The sequence below is a fragment of the Pteropus vampyrus genome, unplaced genomic scaffold (assembly GCF_000151845.1).
Source record: "Pteropus vampyrus isolate Shadow unplaced genomic scaffold, Pvam_2.0 Scaffold330, whole genome shotgun sequence".
NCBI lineage: Eukaryota > Metazoa > Chordata > Mammalia > Chiroptera > Pteropodidae > Pteropus > Pteropus vampyrus.
The window spans coordinates 915,160-936,122 of NW_011889111.1; the positions used below are offsets into that span (position 1 = coordinate 915,160).

The following is a 20,963-nucleotide window of genomic DNA, read 5'->3' on the forward strand; positions in this document are numbered from 1 at the left end:
CATTGCCCTCGTCGCCTCCGCGCGCGTCGGGGTTCCCTGCCGTTCCCACGCCGCCCCCTGCGCAGCTGCTAGTACAGCTGTCCGTAGTGTTGAACCCTCCAATTTGTTCAGGGCCGGCCCTCCTCATCTACGAAGCAGAAACACTCGGCAACTGTTTGTCGGCTGAGTAAATGATCACACGCTCAGGGGAGCCCCGAGGGCTGAGGGGGCGATCTCGCCGACCCAGGCAGCAGCATCTCTAGGCTTGGCGGCTGAGTGGGTGCTGGAATGAGGGAGGGCTCACGGGACACTGGGGTTCTTACTCCAGGTACTGAGTAGGTGAGGGGGCCACTGACCAAAAGGAAGAGACAGACAGATTGGAAAAGATGAAGAGTTCAGTCCTGGTACGTGACACTTGAAGCGTCTGGCACAGTTCAACTGCGCCATTCCAGTAGGTGGTTGAAAGTACGGATACGGAGAGAAAATGGGTCATCTCTCCCGGAAGTTTCGACATCGGTGTGTAGGCAGCAGTTAGAGCCATGGTTCAGGATGAGTGAATGGTGGTGGGTGTGCCAAATACTTCCTGTTCCCTTTCAGATATGTGGCAGGGTTGCCTTTCCTGACCTTGTGGTTGGGATGAGCACGTGACATTCTATCCATGAATTGTGAGCATGGCATTTAATTGCTGATGCGCGAACTTCCAGAACTCTCTCCTCTTTGCCATGGCAATCAGCGATGTTCCAGAGAGTATGTATTCTGTCAGTCTTGGTCTAGGAGGGACAGAGATGCAGAACAGAATCCCATCCACCTGTGACGGGTATTTAGAGTCAGATGCAACCTTTGTTGTTTTAAGCAACTAAGATTTGAGCGTTTTATTTGTTGCCAGAGCAGGTCTCTGTCGCTCCTGACTCATGGGAATGAGAGAAGAATGAAAACCTGGGGATACACGTGTGCTCGGTAGACTATTTTGTATGCAAGAACGAGAGACCCAGAGACCACCTTTGTTAAAGAGGTAGGAGCAGGAGGAGTTCTATAGATAGGATGAGTAGCTGTTAGGGACCAAGGCTCTACAGAGAAGCTCTTTTCTCATTTCTTTCCCATTGTGTCTCTGTTCTTCTCTCTGTCTTTGACGGGTCTCACATTACTGGCTGCTGACTAATCCTCATTTTCTAATCCACATTTTGGAAGAGGACAGTCCAGTAGCAAGAGTCCTGCTCTAAGCCATGTCTAGAACCCCCCACCAGCCTGTGGTTGGGCCACTCTCATGTCAGATGCTCACCCCGATCCAAGCAGTGCCACCCCTGTGCAGAATGCCACCCAACTCTGCTGAACGCGGGAGCTCTGGTCAGGGCGATGCAAACTGTAGCGGCACCTTTACATTCCTGTCCTGCTACAGTGTATGTTTCATAGAATGTGAGAGTTAAATTTTGTAAATGGAAATAGGTCTGTCATAACCTACAAACGCTCCAGCCTCCCACCGCCAGCCTAAAACCTTTTTGCAGCTCCCCGTCTGGCCCACAGAGCCCTCTGCCCTAGTCTCTGCCTACAGTTGCCTCCTCATCTGCCACCCGACCTCTAGCCGCTCTGGCCTCCTGTCTCTCCGGCCTCCTGTCTCTCCCTTGGATAAGCCAAACTGGGTTCCGCCTCAGGATGTTTGCACTGTGCCCTTGCTGATCTCTTTTAAACACTCTTCCCCTAGGTCTTAGAAAGCTTTCTTATTATTCCCGTTAGGAATAATAAGTCACATGTCGTCTCAGGTGACTTCTGATTATCTTTGTCTGAAGGACTGCCTTCTCTTTTAGAGTCATGGTACTCTTCTTCATTGCACCCACTATCTGAAATGTCCCGAATGCTTGTGCTTTACTATCTGTCATCCCTGAGGAGGATGGAAGCACCAGGAAAATGGGCATCTGTTTTCTGTCCTGCGACCCTCTATATTCCCTAGAAGAGTCCCTGGCACACCAAATCAATGGCGCACTGTGATCAAAGGCGATGGTAGGTCGTGTGCTCGTGTGCTGGCCCTTCTCTGCTGATCCTTTATCCAGGTCCATTCTCTGCTCTTCCCTGCCATCCGTGCATCTCAGGAGTGACCCTCTAGAGTTGGCGTCAGCCAGCCTCCATTGTACTGTGGTTTTCCAGTTAGGTTTGACCAATGAGAGGGGCCAGCAGAAGACTGGAGGATAGCACGAGTGTGAGACCGTCAGCAGCATACTTATCTCGTCCCGACCAGCTGCCCTTTGGTTTTGTCGGTGATTGAATTCTTCCACGCCCAAACTTCCTGTCGAGTGGTGCCTTTGCCTCATTGCTAGCTCTTTCCGGAGCTGGAAAGGGGCTTCCTGACTCTTCACCATCCCTTGTAACTCTTGAGTAGACGCTCTTTACTGAGGCTTCTGTTGCATGCTGGGACCGTAACTGGCCAGTTGGACAGCACGGCGGCTCATGCGTTCAGTAAAACTGACGCGATTTCACATAACCCACCAGGGCCGCTGGGAGAAAGTGCTGGAACGAGGTTTCGAATTCAAAGTACGTTCAGGGGTTTCAAGGAGATGAGGAGAAACTGTTATATTAGAAGCACAAGGAAGAGAGAATGTTAAGAAGAAAGGAAGGGTCAGCAGCGGCCAGTGTAGCAGAGTCGAGGTGAGAGAAGGACCAGTATGTGTCCCTTGGGCATCTAGTTTAAAAGCAGCCACTAGGGCCGTAGGGAAAGGACTTAAGTGAAAAAAAAAAAATGGAAGATGTTTGAGAGGGAATGAAGGTTTAAAAGAGCGAATTAAATAGAATGGAAAGTGTAAAAGACTGAGTTTAAATAGCTCTTTGCTAAGCCTGAATGGAAAGGAAGGAAAGAAAGCGTGATGGCTGGAAGGTAACGCAGAATGCGGAAGATGGGCTGCTGGTCACTGTGCCAGAGTTCACAAGTTCAGATAAAGAAGCCTGGGGAGAGAAGAGAGTCAAGGAACAGAAAGGAGAAGATAAGTGATGAGGCCAAATTCCGAAGGATGAACGGGCTGGGATGAAGGTGACGCACAGAGGAGACAGACCCCCGAGGTTCTGAGGAAAGACATGAATGCACACTGGCCGGGGCGATCTCTCAGTGCGGTGGCATCTGTCACTCGAGGGTGTATTCGAATGCATTTGGGGAGATGCAGTTCTCTCCCCTTGGATAGCCCAGGGCATGATTTCTGTGAATTTCCCTGATCACAAGCAAGGACTGATGGATCTTCTCGGCTCTTCAGGTCGTAGGCTGGGTGCACTTTTGCAGTCTCCCTGCTGTAGACTTTTCACTGAGCCCGTCATTTTGGACACCTTACTTTGTCAGTGTCTGTGAGGATGAGAATGGGGTAGAAGAGGGAATCCAGTCAAACATTGTAAACTGATCGCATTTAAATGCATAATGGGAAAATGCTATTAAAAACTAATTCAATGGCAAATTATTCTGCAAACTCTAAATGATCTGTTTTGTAATTATCGCTTTCCATGTACTGTACAATACTGCCTTCACTGAAACTTAAGTACATCCATAATAAGCACATTTTGATATGTAGATATTGAAGCTGACAATGAAAATTAGTTTGCTGTGATTTATTGTTATCCATGCAAGTCGTTTCTCATACACAATCAGGAGTCTCTTTTTCTTCTGGATTTGGTGGCTTGCGATGTCCTTTGCCTTTCCCTGCCTCCTACTTACATCTTTGATTGGTATGTTTCAGGGAAGATTTTAGGATTCTGGGATCAGAACTAGAGTTTGGCTTATTTTATAATCGGGTTCCAGAAGGCTTGAATTCTTCATGTACTCTGTGCCACATAGACGCACACGCCAGGCCCCTCCAGTGAGCACTCCTGCTGGAAGGAAGTGAAAGCGTGAGGGCTGCCTCTCAGACGATGGCACCGGGAGGACCGTGCTGTCTGTGCATAGGCGCGCCAGCTCCTAAAGCAGACATCTTCAACACCCTTCAGACTTGCTTAAGATACATCATGTACGTGAGTATATCTGGATCCTGTACGAAGCTGCTATTCCTGTGTTAGCAACTGATTCTTTCTGAATGATGCGTATTTAATTTGTTCGACAAGAGCATATTGAGGATATATACTTTGCTAAATTTTCTTGAGAACGTAAAGATGATTTAAAGGCATTTTCTGTCTTTGGGAAGTATGGCCCAATTGTTAAGAAGAGGACGAAGCACGTGTAATGGGTGCGTCAGACTGGTGCCAAGAGCTTAGGGGTGGCAGGGTCCAGGGAGATGGTTCCTGTTGTGGCCATTTCTGTTCCAGGGTGGGGTTTGACTAGACGCTTTGAACTGAGTAACTGGAGGCATTCCTGACGTTCGAACAACAACATAGCTTGGTCCTGCGCTCACATAGAAAGAATGCCTTCAGCTTTGTTCCTTGAGCTGCATTTACACTTTGATGTGAGCGATCCAAGACTCTTCCCCAATGTCGTCTTCATGTTAGTGTGACAGACTGGAATGCCCTAAAGAATGACTTCCTTTTTGGCTTTACGGGCAAACTATGAAACAATGTGGTATCTGTTGACTAAGCTACCTGCAAATGTCTTTTGGAACCCAAGATCCTCGCTAGATTCTTTCGTTGGGAGGGGCATCTCCCTTAATTACTCCCACTGTCTTGGACCTGGAAGAGGTAATGAGGAAACCCGATTCCATACCCGCCCCCAATGTCTCAGTCTGTTTCCCATTATTTCTTACTTTGACTCACTTAATTTTCACTCAATGCTGAACTTGTATGATATTCCCTTTTATGGTAGGCTGCCTTATTTTGACACATAAAATGAGGACTTACTTCCTAAGAGGTATATACTGAAAATATGCATAAAAATACTGGAAGGAAACACACCAAAATGCTTTCCTTTAGATGTTGGATTTATAAGTGACTTTTAAAGCTCTTCTTAGTTTTTTCTATCCTTTCTAACTTTCTAGAATAAAAATTTAATTGATTTCGATGTTTGTTTATTTTCACTTTAAGGTATTGACTATCCTAAAAATGTAAATAGGTGGAAGGTGGGGTGTCAGTCACTCATCCTCAAGTGAAGACAGCTGGGCGGCAGCTGTTTCCCAGGCCCCAGCAGAGCGGCCAACATCCCAGCATGCCCTCCGGTTGCTGCTCCTCCGGGCGCTTCCAGGCCAGCGGCGGAGCGAGAGCCTCCGTCTCCTCGCCGGTCCCCGCGGCACGCAGGTAGGAGGAAGCGGCCATCCAAACATTCCACTCCGTGGGAATTCATTTTAAGAATTATTGGCAATAATGTCGAGAAACCATAGTCCCAATGGGGAAAAAAATCAAATGGCATCACCGACATAAGGTGATAATTTATAACCTCATTGGAAAGGGTGGCATGAAATTCAGTGTTCAAAGAAATTAAAGCAGCCAGGAGCACTTGTTTATTTTAAACACTATTTAGGTCATGGAAAATGACAGAATCGGTTTTCTGTTGATGTTGCTGTTGCTGTTGTTCACTCTGTCTGAATAAGATTTTTGTTGGGCTAAAGCCATTTTGTTTCTTGGGGTGAATATTCTTTCATATTTTTTCAGCCAAGTTTTCATATTAATGTTTTCAAATAAAATAGCTAAGTGGAGAAACATGAAACCAGTAATATTGTTTTCCAGGTGTTCAGTTTCAACCTCAAAACACAAAAAGGAAAAAATCAAATGGGACAGAATAAATTTACACTGTGTTTTTAAAGACTTGAAACATTCACTTGTAAAAACACTCTTTCGACAAATAGAAAAATGATTCCCTGGTGAAAGAACATTTGCTATGATATAATACATAGTTTAATCAAATGAGAAATAAGGGCAAGCGTAGACAAATACCGAAGACGAACTTCTTTGTGCAAATATTCTTAGAAATCACCTTGGAGAGCTCCTCCCCGAATATAAGTATTTCAGCTGAGTTTACACAAAGGTGTTACCCGTTGACATTAACAGGAGTCGGGCACTCATACGTTTCTGACTAGTAAAAGGTCTTTTAATGATTGCTAAAGCCTCATAGAAAGGTCTATATGATTTCTTGTCTCAATTATTTTAAACAGGAATTCCTATTTCCATGTTCAGCTTTTCTGCTGATTAATTTTGAAACACAGTTTCCTAAGAATGAGGAGATGATCAGTTTCAGTTGTAAACTATCGGTTACCCTATTTTCTTTTGCAAACCTGCTTTGCGACTATTGTTTGAGCGTCTGCGTGTTCACGTAACTGGAGATAACCTCTTGTCATACTTTGGCGGTGTCTGTGTAGGTGTTTCATCATGGGAGGGCTACTGTCTGCTGTGGGCAACCCATGAGTAAATTGTGCTTATTTCAAGTTTCTGTTTAAAGCCTGATGGCTTGTTTATCAAACTGACTTTTGGGGCTGTTAAAAAGCAAAAATAATTTATAATTAAAAACAATTCCTATTTCTTGTCACAGTAGAGAACACGTGTTTTAGCACCCTAGGTTCGTCGGAGGCCATGTGCTCACGCTGCATACTTCGCCCTTGAGCTCACTGACCTGCAGGTGCTGCTGCTGAACCTCAGCCCGCAAGGCCAGCCCCGCTCATGCCCTGAAGTGACATGGATCACACTGGCATTTCTTTCCCCAAGAGTTGTTGAGTAAGCTGCTTCAGTTAGAAGCCAAGGTCCAGCCTGGAGATGCAAAACTTAGAGGGCGCCGTTGTCTTAATGATTAGCAGAGCTGTGGCAGTGGATGCGCTCATCTAGGACAAAGGCAGAACAGTTTTTATCAGCTGTCTAACATCCAGGCCCTTTTTAAACATTTTTATATTTTTATTCTTTTCAATTATAGTTAAATACAGTTTTACATTAGTTCATATGTACAACATAGTGATTTGACATTTACATAATTTAACAGTGATCACCCCTGTAACTCCAATGCTCACCTGACACCATACGTAGTTATTACAATGCTACTTGCTGCGTCCCCATGCTGTGCTCTGCGTCCCCATGACTGTTTTGTAATTGACGGTTCGTACCTCCTAATCCTTCCTCCTTCACCCAGCCTCCCAACCCCCTCCCATCTGGTGACCATCAAGACGTTCTCTGTATCTGAGTGTGCTTCTGTTTTGTTTTATTCTTTAGATTCCACATATAAGTGACATTTGTCTTTGTCTGACTTCGCTCGGCACAATGCCCTCTGAGTCTATCCGTGTCTTTGTAGATGGCAAGATTTCATTCTTTTATTGCAAATTCTTTGTCTCTTGTTATAGCCTTTGTTTTAATGTTACTTTGGTATAAGTATTGCTACCCTAGCTTTTTTTTCCTTTTCCATTTTCATGAAATATCTTTTTCCATCTCTTTCCTTTCAGTCTGTGTGTGTCTTTTTATCTGAAGTGAGTCTCTTGTAGGCAGCAAATTTAAGGGTTTCCTTTTCTTATCCATTCACCCACCCTATGTCTTTTGACTGGAGCATTTAATTCATTTACATTTAAAGTAATTATTTATAGGTATGTAGCTATTGCTATTTTGTTATTCACATTTTTCGTCTTTTTATCCCTTCTTAAAGAAATCCCTTTAACAGTTCTTATAATACTGGTTTGGTGGAGACGAACTCCTTTAGCTTTTTCTTGCCTGGGAAGCTCTTTTTCTGTCCTTCGATTCTAAGTGATAGCCTTGCTGGATAGAGTCTTCTTGGTTGTAGGTCCTGGCTTTTCATCACTTTGCCTATTTTGTGCCAATCCCTTCTGGCCTGCAAAGTCTTTGTTGAGAAATCAGCTGACAGTCTTATGGGAGCTCCCTTGTAAATAACTAACTGCCTTTCTCTTGGTGCTTTTAAGATTCTCTCTTTGTCTTTAACCTTTGGCATTTTAATTAGGATGCGTCCTGGCATGGGCCTCCTTGGGTTTATCTTGTTTGGGACTCTGCACTTCCTGGGCTTGTATGTCTATTTCCTTTATCAGGTTAGGGAAGTTTTCTGTCATAATTTCTTCAAAAAGGTTTTCAATTCCTTGCTCTCTCTCTCTCTCCTTCTGGTACCCCATGATGAGAATGTTGGTCTGCCTGATGTTGTCCCAGAGCTCCCTTAAACTGTCCTCATTTTATTGGATTCTTTTTTCTTTTCGCTGTTCTGATTGCGTGTTTTCTGCCACCTTATCTTCCACATCACTGATTCGATCCTCTGCTTGATCTAATCTACTGTCGATTCCCTCTGATGTGTTTTTCATTTCAGTTATTGTATACTTCATTTCTGACTGGATTTTTTATGTTTTCTATCTCCATTTTTATGTTTCCTATCCCTTTGCCGAAGTTCTCACTGAGTTCATCCACTCTGCCCTTCAGTTCATTGCGCATCTCGAGAGCCCGTGTTTTGAACTCTGCATCTGGTCACGTGCTCGTCTCCATTGCGTTTAGTTCTTTTTCTGGAGCTTTGTTCTTTTCTTTCATCAGGGGCAGGTTCCTTTGTCTCTCCATTTTGGCCGCCTCTCTGTGTGTTTCTGTGTATGAGGTCGGGCGCTGTGTCTCCCGGTCTTAGCAGAGTGGCCTTATGTAGTAGGTGTCCCGTGGGGCCCAGTGGCACAGTCTCCTTGGTCACTCGAGCCAGCTGCTCCAGGTGTGTGTCCCTTGTGTGGGTTGTACTCCAGGCCCTTTTTGAACAAACACAGCACCTTCCCCCTCACCTTCATTGGGAATCATAGACTCACTGTTCACATTGCTCCAGCTTCAGGTTTTGTCTATATTAGGAAACTAATATTTTTGCTTCATTTTCAAATTCCTGTAAAGTAAGCATTTCGAATATGCATCTTCAACTCTACATGCAAACGCCGGGGTGAGTAATAAGAGCAGCCCACTGGGTGTGTCACTCAAGTGAGGGGGTGGCTGCGGCTTCCCACCCACCTCGCAGGGTCCCAGGAGCAGCACGGGAAACCACCTGGTGCAGATCTTTGAGACTCAGTACGCAAAAGTCAGGTTTACATGACACTCCCGCTGGAAACCAATAATATCTACGTCCGGACATGTGCAGTGGGAAATCCTTGGTGTTTGCTTTTGGAATCTCTGGCGTGCTGTATCACCATGATTAGTACTTCCATTCATTAGTACTCCCATGGCTGCAATGTGACTCCCAGTAGAGAGCTTTATTACCAGTATCGAGTCATTTGCATCTCAGCGTTTAATAGTTCTCTAATGCCAAGCCCGGCAAGAAGCACGGACAGAGTGGCTCGTGAGCCTTCGTGGGAAGTCAGCGTGGGTGTTCTGCGTTCAGTGTGGGCAGTCTGGCTTCACGGTCAAGACTTCGTTAACTCCATGAGCTGGTGTGTAGTAAATGCCTTATTGCTCTGTAGTAAAATATGTCCTGCAAACAAAAATAGCATTCTTACTTTAAATCCATTTTTCATGCTTGCATTGTTTAGAAATTTGAGTGAGATCCGGGTACTATTTAATGGTGTTTTGCAAAGAGTACTAAGGATATCCCTGGACTTGCCTCAACGAATCATCTTGTCCCCAAAACTTCTGAGAGGTATAGTCTCGTAAAGCGAAATTCAAGGGCAAAAATAACCAAACAGCAACAGTAAAGAAATTTTACGAGTTGGGAATTTGGCTTCAGGCCACTGTACGAAGCTCTGGTGAACCGGGCCAGGCAGGAAAGGCCCCTTCTCTTGAGCTCGTCAGGCTTGCCCGGCCGCAGGCGGAAGCGGCCGCAGGGACACTCTGCCCTCGGCACTCCCTGTACGGGCAGCGCTGAGCGTCCAGGGGCCAGGAGCATGGAGAGGGAGCCCAGCACGAGCACCCTGTCGGCGTGCCCGTGCCCGGCGACCCGAACTTGTTCTCATGCTCCAAACTCGGACGGGACAGGCCTCTGCGGCCCGGATCCCACTTACCCTGTCCTGCCATTGGGCTCACTGGAAGCAAGAGGCCGGCCTGTGGTGAACCGTAGCCCTTGAGAAAACTTTGACCCTTGAAAAAGCAGCTCAGTGGGTCCTCCGCTCTGAGCAGCCGTCAACCGCCCTCCCCGAGCGGGCGAGGAGGAGGTGGGCGCGGAGCTCCGGCCCCGGGGGCAGTTCGGGCGGTTCACGTGTTTGAACGTGTTTCCTAAGGAGAGCAGCACAGTGCTGTCTTCTCCTTTTCTGTTACATAGCTCTTTGATAAAAAGAGGCTTTTGGGGGGCCCCCAAGTCAGTGGAAATTAAATGCACCATCTTCTGAGCGGCGGGGCCTAGTGGAAGAGTCTAAGCACGTGCGCACCGTTTGCAGCAAGCCCCTGGCACCCACCCGGTGAGCAGGGCCGAGGCGCGCGGCCCGCGGGGACTGTCGTGCGGCCCGCGGGGACTGTGTGCCACAGGCCTCGCGCCGAGCCGGAAAGAAAGCAGCGGCCCCTCCTCTCCTCTGCCCGCTCCCGCGTCCCAGCTTCCAGTGTGCGAAGGGACAGAGGCAGTTTAAGAACAATGGCACCAAGGCGGAGGGGCTTCTCCCTGACGCTTGGAGCTCATCTTCCCTGAGTTGCCACGTCCCCGGCCATTGAGCGTGGGAGTGTGTGGGGCGCGGGAGTAAGGCTGGGTGGAGTAAGTGTGATCTGTGCTGAAGTCTGGCCATCCTTGTGGAGACAGTCTGCCTGCGGGGAGCATTTGTTCTCCTCCAAGGGCACACTCGTCCCCACTGCCCAGGAGGCCTTCCCATGGTCCAGTGCTGCCTGAGCCTGGTCACGTCTGCCTCGTGCTGACTTTCATGATTAGAAAGGTCTCGTGGCTAACAGACATAAGCCATGTCCTCCAGCCAGGCCTCTGTGAGTAATAAAGATGACGTGTGGTCCCTGCTGTTCTTTCCTTCGTGTTTCAGTTAGATCAGTGCTCGGTGGGAGACAAGAGTGTTATCTTATGCGCCCATCAATCATCTGCTCATCAGGTGACGAGGCACTGACCACGTGAGTGTGGCAGACTGCCAGTGGCTCCCCACAATCTGCCGTTCCGTCGTGATTGGACATGGGTGCCCGGCTAGCCCCCTTGCCGCCAGGGGTGGCCTCGGGGTTTCGCACCACCGTGGAGAGGGGTCAGAGCGCTCACTTGCCTAAGAGGAAGTTGCTTCCCTGTGTCTTCCGTCCGAGCACTGGACCGTAGCTGGGGCTCTGAGCCAGGGTGACTATGCAGAGGAGGAAGGAGTTGCAGGAATCAGCCAAGCGCCAGCATGGCGGGAACCTGAGTTGCCAAATGCCCTGGTACAGCAGACATGGCCCACTAGGCTACCCTGGACTATCAGGGAGAGAAGCACTTGTCTCTTAAAGCCACTGTGTATTGGGACTCTTTGTTGTAGCAGCTTAGCCTTTAGTTTAAAAGCCAGGATCAGGTTGTTCGAGCCTTAAATAATATTATAAGCTCCAGAGAAGCGGACGGAATTTGAGCTGCTGAAGTCTTTAACTATGGGCTGGGCCTCTGGAGTATAGGTTCTGGTGTTTCAAAGAAATGAATGGCATACTTTCTAACCTAAAAGAACGTGACGACCATGGGCATATTAATAGGTTCCTAGATTAGTAGGTGAGACAGAAGCTCTGTGTGTGTGCTTCTGTCTACCAGAAAGGTGGCTGATTAAGCATATATATACTTGCTCTAATTCTGTTTATTTGTGCCAGTTAGTTTTCAGTTACATGAGGAAAGTTTAATGGGGTAAATCTTCCTGGGCATTGCAGGCACAGAGAACAGCAAGCCTAAAGTCCGTGCACTCAGGGTCGGCGAGGACAGTGCGCCCAGCCCATGTCGGGGAGAGGGCCCCAGGGGTGCGCCTGGACAGATTGGCAGGTCAGGTCTGGGCACATGGGGATAAGGAACTTGGATTTTACTGGAGGCGTGGTGACAGCCATTAGAAAGTTTTAAGCAGCTGAATGGCACAGATAGGTCCGCCTTTCTAAAGAACCGCTCCGGAGAAAGTGGGTGCCGGGGAAGAAGCCGGGTGCCTGTTAGGAGATAGTGCAGCAGCCCGGGCACGTGGCCACTGCACAGAGGTCCAGGCCTTCTGGACCATTTGGGGATTTTGAGCACAACAAGCCCCCTGTGTCAGCCGCAAAGGAATAAATGTGTTGGGCAAGACTAAAGAACTCAGTAAACTATCAGATTTTCTTTCATCTGGCACCGAGTAGCCAGAACATTCCTTCACGCCAAGCTCCAGTACTGCTGGTGGCTGCTCCTGACATGCCTTTGTTGTCAGGCAGTGAGTATCTTGGCTCAGCTCAGCCACCCCGAATGGAGCCTCGGCCACAGCTGCTTGCTCCTGGGATCATGACAGCAAAGTGCACATCTAGATGTTAGTTAATCACATGAGACACCGGCCAGCATGTTGGTGTAGCGCTGCCAGAGAAAGCGTCTGCCGAGTCCAGTTCACACTGTGGGCTGCGAAAGGGGTTTCTGGTGACTGTGGTGGACCTCTCGAGTATCACAGTGCTCCTTTACCCATCCCGACCCCAGCCCCTGGGCATGGGGTTCTCCTTGTCAGAACAGGGCCTGCTTCTAGAAGGACTTGCTTCTGTTACAGCAGAAGCATGGGCACCTTTCCCAGTGGCTTAGTTACTTCTGGGACTCAGAGAAGCAGGGCCCAGCTGGTTGACCTTACTCTGAGAAAAAGTTCATCTCGAGTACAGAGATTAGAACAATATGTCCAGTTCATGCGGACAATGTGATGTTATCTCTAGGTCATTAAAAGTAGCTGACACGGGCCAGAGCACTTTACAGCGATTATTGCGTTTAACCCTGACGACTCTGGGCATTCTTATGCCCATTTTAAGGTTAACTTGCCAGAGTCAGTCACGTAATTAGTGCACAGCAGAGTTAGGATTCTGACCCAAGCCTGTGATTTTAATCATGTGGCTATAAATTTTTGTCCCTAGTTTTTCAGATATAGTACAGTCAATAAATATTTCATCAATAAGTGAATGAACGAGGAAGGAGTGAATGAGACATTTCCCAGGTGTCGAATCCTTGGCTGAGGCATGTCTTGCAAGAGTCAAGCTTGAGAAGTATACAGTTTATCTTCACCTTTCCCTTAGTTACGTATTCACAGAAGACTTCCCGAAGAAGGGCAGGTATATTTTGTGCAATTTTGAGTTTTGAATAGGAATAGAAAGACTGACTTAAAAGATTAAGAGGGGAAATGATTCTGTATATAAAGGATAACATGAAAAAAACATAATGAAGAAAATAGAGAAAAATAGAGTTAAACATCCCTTTGATTGAATCGAAAGTGTCTCATGAGGATGGAAAGACACTGAGTAACCTGTCGTCCGGGGGGTTATTTAGATGAGTGCCGAAAGCAATAGGGGTCATCTAAACCCAGAGGACGATGGTGTCATCGTTGGATGTTTTTATTATTTGGCCACAGCCCTTCACACTAATCAGGATGCAGAGAGATCCCAGCGTCGGGAAGTGGGGACAGAAGGCTTCGCTCACCGCCACCTGGATAAGTGACGGTGGACGCGTGGGGGAGGAGGCATTTGAGGGCCTCTTTCCGGGGGAGGCGTTCTCCTCAGTGGGCAGGCGTCTTGGGTGCGAGAGACGACCACATGATTCGTTTCTTTCCTGACTACTAAGCTTCTCTTTTTTATCTTACTGTTCTCCCTTTCATTATGTCAGAAGTCAGTATTTTTTTCCCAATAAGTATGAGGCCTAAGAAATTTTAAGTGTGAATACTGTTAACTCTTGATTATGTCACCTAGGGAATAGTAATACAGAATGTCTAAAATCCTTTATTTTTAACTTCAAAATTGCATTCAACGTTTGAAGTACTCAGGGCAGATAATTTTTCTCATTTTGCTAAGCTTAATAGTAAAGTAGATTTATATCCTCATAAAACATGTAACGGGAGGAGTTTCAGAAATATTGGGTTTTCAGGGGAATACCAGATAGAGATTTGAAACTTTCTCTGAGAAATACCTAAGAATTACATGCCTCACAATAATATAAATGTAAAATAATTTTTAGAAATATTTAGGAACCCTATCCTATTAATAGCTGCTTTCCAAATCTAAATTCTACTGGATAACTTCGATTCCAGAAAATAAATTATTCACAAAAAATGTAAAATGACAAAGGTTAAAACTGTGCAGTGTTGGGCAATAATTGTAGCCGTCACTTGAGTATGGAGGCGGCAGTGACTGATGAGGTTCACGACAGACGCGTAGAAAAGACCTAGGTGACCTAACACTAAATTCCTCGCGTAGGTTACCAGTCACCCTTAGGAGACTTTTTAACTGTGTACAGTTAGTTCTCTAACTTCTGAAATTTTGATAATGGATATGTATTGTTTAGAAAAATAAATAAAAACTAAGAAAATCTTGAATACTAAGCTGTTTGCTTGATAATATGTCCTTAAATTAAGGTGGCTTATCTGAGCTATGTAAATATTGAATGACTGTTTAAGGAATTGGTTTGAAAACCATAAGGTACTCTATTTGTTATTAAGGACGTGAGTGTTCTTGACACTAAATAAAATTTATATTGAAAAGTTAAATGCCAAGTTGTCGAGGGTGCCACAGGGAGTTCAGTCACCCAGCACAGAGCACAACTTCCGAAAACCCCCTTTTAATGCCTCTGTCTTTCTCCAGGATTCCACTCGTCACGGAAGCTGCACATACCTAGTTTTACTCTCTCCCAGAAAAACTCTTTCAGCTTTGCCAGCACAATTCCTGCCACTTCTTTCTCCTCCTTTAAGTAAAAGTTCCAAATGTGCGTGCACACCACTGTCAGCTAGACAAGCACGGAACGCAACAGCACCAAGCCAAGCCCACAACCATCCTTCTGTGCAGTCTGAGGAAGCTCAGTTTATCACACATTTAATCTATAAATACCAAAGTCGCCCAAACTAAGTTACTTTTCCAAACGCAAGGAGGGAGTTGAAGCATCCCAGCACTTCCCACCCTGAGACCGCAGAACTTAAGGCGAACTCGCCGTGCTGTTCTAAGCTCAGATGAGACAGTGCAAGTCAGCATGGTCAGGCGAAGTGCTACACCGATGTACAGTTACTGTTTCGTTTCTTGCTGCCTATCCCCGTCTGCCCATGTAGTTCAGGTGTCCTGAGGTATCTGAAGGGCCTTGGAAATACAGATCTTCGCCAAACACTCTGTATAATATTTAAAGATTAGAAAGAACCAAAATAGCTGTAAAGGGAGAACTGATTAAATAGTATGGTGCTTCTACGACGGGAATATGTAATCATAAGTAATGACAACGAAGGAGCTTTTGAGCACGTACTGGGTACCAAGAGTGACTCTGAGTGCTTTGTTCACGCGTTAAATCACCGGGTCATTATAGCACCTGTGTGAGGGAGCTGGAGACCAGAGAGTTATAGCAGCCCAGTTTCAGGGCTAAGGAGTGACGGAATCGGGGTTCAAACCAGCAGTTTGGTCCCTGGTGTCCACACTTACTGCACGTCTGCTTGGCTGTCAGGATGGACAAGCAGGCTCCACATGTGGTGGAACGGAGTACTCCCCACGATGTTTCGGGGTACGGCCTGGGGACCATGTCTGAAGAGAAGGGAGGAAGGAGAGGGGGTCCCGGGAGAAGGCACGGTGTGCGTGCACGGACCTCTCTGGACAGGCGCACGAGAGGCGATAGCTGCGGGTCTGTCTGGGAGGGGCTCTGGGACCTGGAGAACAGGGTGGAACAGTCTACACGGTAGACGTCTCTGTGGCTTTAGATTTTTGTGCCACATACGTTACCAATTTAAAAAGTACATAGATTTAAGAACATCGTAAAACCCTCCGAATGAATTCTTCTAAAGCACATCACAACGACCTCACAGTGCACCTCGCCTCCGTCCCAGCTGATGCGGTCTGCAGTCACAGGCTCACGTTGGAGGGCCAGGAGGCCTCACCACAGGGTGCCACCCTCAGGTGCTTCCTCCCTGTGCTGCTGTGCACCCCGCACCGGCATGCAGCCAGGAAGCAGGGGCAGCCCCTCCCCAGCCACCCAGTCCCCAGCCTGCGCCAGAAGGCCTAGCCAGCCTCAGAGCTCAGAGTGGAAGGGGTCACCCAGTGACAGGCACATGGAAGTTGTTTAATATTTTTTTGCATAAATAAGAGCAAAAAGGGAAGAGAGAAAAAAGTAGCTGTATAAATTGATGTGCCCCATATCTGTAGCGGTGAGATAGCGTTTTCAACTGCATCTAATAAACTGGCTCTATATCCATTCCAAAACAAAGCTCCCCGAATGACCTGAGCAAGAGCCAGTAGCTTAAAAGTCATCAATCATACGAAAAGTTCCATTTCACTTACCTTCTCCCTCAGAAGTGGGCGGGTGGATGTGGGTATGACTCGTACATCATGACTCGTACCATTTATCCGGTACGGAAAAATCTTTGAAATTGATGAAAGCAGAAGGCAATGTTCTACTTAGGACTGCAATTTTAAATGGGGACATGTAGGACCCGACGTCAAGACAGAGACTTTTGAGGTTGTGGTTTTCCGATCCGTTTGGCTACCAGACGAGACAGAGCTCTGTGGCTCTTTAACACTCCAGGGGACCAAAAATACAGCCTATGTCCTGACGGCATTCATGATTTGAAGGTGTTCGAGCCCAAATTAAGTTCCTGGTCTTGACGAGAGGGCAGTGTAAGAAGTTAAGAAGACATTCCGTTTTGAAACACGGGAAGAATACGCCGTCAACGGCATCGTTCCCGCCGCCGTGTCCTCCCTGTGCCGGCCGCGCCCGGCGTGGCCACGGCACTGGCCACGCGCCCTCTGGAGCGCACGTGGGCTTGTGGCCGCTGCAGCCCGTGGACCGTGAGTGGCAGCCACGCGCGGGGCGTGTGAGCAGAGGTTTTCAGAGGCGCCACAGAGGGCTGCCACCTCTTCCCTCTCGCTGGCCATGGCTCGGAGCAGACTCCGAGATCGTCCGAGCGGCTTGGTGTCCCAAGCGAGAAGGAAGCCTTTGTCGAGCTGCTCGCTGCCGCCGTGTGACCTGAGGGGAGCCGACGGACACGGTGGCGTTGGAGCATCCGTGCTGGGGCTGGAGCGTGCTCAGCGACAGAGAGGAAGGCAGCGAAGTGTGCGTTCCTGTCGCGCACCCTCAGCCCTTCGGGCCGGCAGCGCGGGTGTCCCGGTGCTGGGTCGCCTCCTGGCGCGGCGGGCCGGGCCAGCGTGAGCGCCTGTGCTCCCTGGACTCGCACGGAGGGACATGTGGCGCTCAGGGCGTGTTTGGCCGGCCACGGGACGCCGTCGGCGGCGCTGCTGGGACGGCGTGGGAGGCCGCGGGCCCCGTGTGGGGAAGCAGATGCTGTCAGCAGAACACTTGCTGGTGGTCGCGCGAGGTTCACGGCCACTCGGGAGCGTTCTCGGTATCGGGGGGCTGCCCGCTCTTGGGAAGGGGGCGGCACTCAGGGCCGAGGAACCAGCAGGAGCGTGTGCGAAGCACCAGATGACAGACAGCTTCGCCGTGCGAGCCGCGCCTTCCCTGTGCTACCGCCGGTCATGCAGGGGGCCGTGATGATCGTGGCTGTGTCCAACGAAGCGCTAGCTACAGAGACGGGGCACCGGCCATCTTTGGCCTGTAGCCGCACTTAGCTGAGCCTCGATTTAACAGAAGAGAAATCGGAACTCTGTTTCACCAACACGACACTCAGAAATCCAGTGTCGGCTAAAGAGAGGTTGTTACACACACCTCATCCAGAGAACCTTGAAATGACCTTGCTCGCTCAAGAAGCCATCAAAACCATGAAGGGCATCACCCTGGGAAACTGTCCGGAACGTTTAATGATAAACCCTAGGTCATCAAACACAATAAGAGGTGCAGATGCCTTGATGCGGGTCAAGTGCGGACTTGCTGCAGCGTTTGAGCACCTAGAAGCACCAACCTGTGAGAAGACAGGACGCGTAGTGGCAACCACACTACAGGCTCTGAGCGCGTGGAAAATACAGAAGTCAAGACGCAAGTGCCAACAGGAAGTCCTTATGCCACCCTGGGTCACTGAAATGTGCACAGTCGTTCTAGATGTGGGTTGTCAGAAAGAACATCAGCTCTCAGCACCCGCCGGGGGAGAGGCCGTGAGTCCCTTGAGGAAAGGACACTGGAGCAGGGAGTGCCTTGCTGTGTCTGTTACTTTTCTTGGGAGAAAAAAAAATAATGTATGTTCCAAGAAAGTTTTTTTCTTCGCTGAACAAGAAATCAATTTAAATATGATACCTTTACCTGAAGTCCAGAACATTGAAATACGAGTTTCTTGGGAGTTCTGATCATTAATTTTTTTGGAATCAGGGCGACAGCGTTCTCCATGGCTTCTTCGGAAAGAATGCCATTCCCGTGAGGATCAGAGCAGGGTAACTTTGAGACCAAGGGTGAGCGGGGGAGTTTCTAGCTCCTGAGACCGCAGGTTTGCGGGCTCCGTCCCTTCACGTGTACCTCGCAGCACAGCGGGGTGGTCACCGTCACACAGCGAGAAACCCGGGCATGGGCGGGTCCTGCCCGCGGCTCCACTGCATCTGGGACACGGCCCTGCCCGCCCGGCTGAGGTCAGGCTCTGCAGACCCAGAGCCACACTCGCGATCCCTCGTGTTCTTACTGGGCCTTGTCATCTCCCACCGACCAGAGGCCACCGTTCAATTTAGGCGACGTGTTTGAGTTGTATATAGATAACAAGTAACAAGTCCTACCTAGGTCATTTTACTTTCTGAATATCAATCAGGATATATTTTTCCTGATTTATGTTATAACCAAACCAAACACTTTAGTTGTTTCAGAGGAAATGCATGTATCTCAGGAGAAAAAAAGTTATTTGCTAATGTCATGGTTTTTTGCCCGAGGTTTTATGTTAAAAATAATTTTGCCAGAAGCATAGAAATAAAACCTTCGTTCTGCTGCCATTCTTGTGTTCTTAATTTGTAATGTTACATCTTTGTTAGAAAGCCTTTGAGTAGAGCAAAGAGAAACTCTTTGTACGGTGGGAGATAATACAATACATTTGAATATAGTAAGAAAAGCTGTGACCCAAGGTTACATAATTCCAGTGAAATTATATTCAAATTAATGGTGGGTCTATAAAAATGAGAGCACTTCGTAGGATACAATATGCTGGTATCTAATTTATAGTTAACTAGTGATGCAATGGGCTACTTTATATTTAAGGTTAGATCTCTCGTTCAGGAATGTGAAGTCCAGCTGTCACAGTGCTCCAGGGAGAAAATCAGGAGTCGGCTGGGAACCAAGGAGACGGAGGTCTGCTTGCCGCTTGAGAGTTTACCATTCACTGTCTGTGTGACCTTCCGCAGGTCGAGCAACCTCTCTGAGCTTTATTCTCCTCTTCTGTAAAATGGGAAGGAAAACATCCACCTCATAAAGTTGTCATAAGAGTTAAATAAGGGCAGTGAGCTCCCAGTGCACACAGAAAATGTCAGTTCCAATCACTTTATGAAATCAGGTAGCATTCCTGAACCCTGGACAGAAATGTGGTTTCTATTTTCCCATAAAGATTTAAGTGTTAGGTAGCCCATTTTTACATCAAAAAATATGTGGAGAAGAAAAGTTATATTCATTAAACAAAATTTCATTCGAAATTCAAGTCCTACCGTTATAATGCTAACGAGCATTGCATTTGAGTTACCAGATATTTAACTCAGATTAGTTTGTGTTTTTACCTTGTCTTTAAAGGTTAAATTTTAATCATGTTTTGTGTATGCATTCTGGAAGCAAAAAGTGTATCTCATCTTGAATCCTGTGGCATAACCCAATCCAAGCACACTGTTGTTTTTTTAAACTTTGATTATTTTTTAATTATATAAGTACTGCGTTCGTTGTAGAAGGATTAGAAAATACAGATAAAAAAAAAAAAACCCACTATCCATAAGTCTACGAATCAGAGATAACCACTGATTATATTTGGTGTAGGATCATTGAAACATGTTAAAATCCATATTTATACACATATAATATGAATATTATAACTATATATCACTCTAAAATAAATGATCATCTCTTAGTCAAATATACTTCTGTAATATATTTGCTGCATCATATTTAGTTGTTTGCATGTGTTATAATTTAGGTAAATCCCTTTGTATATGCTAAACGATTTCAAATTATACTTGAAAAACATGAACACCATTCACATTGAGAGTTCACATGTTTTAAAAGACTGAAAACTATACCTATAGCTATGAAATGCACTACATCTCTACCCTGCTAGTCTCTCATAAATATTAGAATAATGGCAACTTGTTAATTCTTGAAACGTTGCCCTCCCCAGTATGTTTACTTCATGCAAAACCAGAATTCTGTCATTCATAAAGTATTTCCTGGGTGCCTTTTTTCCCCACCCTAATTTATCTCTATTTTTAATTGGAGTATCTAGTTCATTTACCTTTAGTATGATTACTAATATGATTGAGTTTTAAGAAAATCATATTGCTTATTGTTTTCTATTTGTCCTGTTTTGAAATACTATTATTCCTTTCTTATTTTCTTTTTGACAAATATATTTTTTGTATTCCATTTTTCTCCTTTGAATTTTTATCTATAGCTCTTTTTTTAGTATTTGTGCCAGTTATATAGTATTTTTCTATAATATAAGAACCTTCTAAATAATATTTGGATTTATACCCTTCCTGTACTTTGTACTATTATATTAATGTCAGATATTTTACCTTTACATATGATCTAAACTCCGAAATGTGTCATTATTATTTGTACTTTAAGCAGTCTATGTTTGTGTCTGGATGACCTGCGCCTCTGTTACATTATCTGTTGTTTTCCTTGGTTTCTGTCTCCCAGTTTTGTCTCTGTGTGCCCGATCTTTAAATTCAGTGCCAGTTGTTGTGTTTGAAAAACTGTAGAGGTTATTTGATGCCTAAGAGAGTTATCTTCTTCCCAAGTAAGATCTACATTAGTTTCTGACAGGTAGCTTTAGACAAAAGTGGGTCAGGGGTCGAGGTGAGTCAAGCTGTGCTGTGTGCGGTCCCGTGGGGGCTCTTCCTGGTTACCCTTCTCCTCAGGTGCTGTCCTTGGGGACCCCACCTGAGCCTGGGGGCTTTGCCGGGGCCCTCCCCTCCTTGGCAGGCCCCGCACTCCCAATTTTTATCCT

The 20,963-nt window shown here is 46.7% G+C and overlaps 1 long non-coding RNA gene across 1 annotated transcript; it reads left to right on the forward strand.

Moving 5' to 3' along the window:
• The first annotated feature begins 6 nt into the window (after nt 1–6).
• Nucleotides 7–5,491, forward strand: LOC111730712. Its single transcript, XR_002776796.1, has 3 exons — nt 7–991; nt 1,782–3,953; nt 4,957–5,491. It is a non-coding gene; the product is annotated as an uncharacterized LOC111730712 (long non-coding RNA).
• The last annotated feature ends 15,472 nt before the right edge of the window (nt 5,492–20,963 follow it).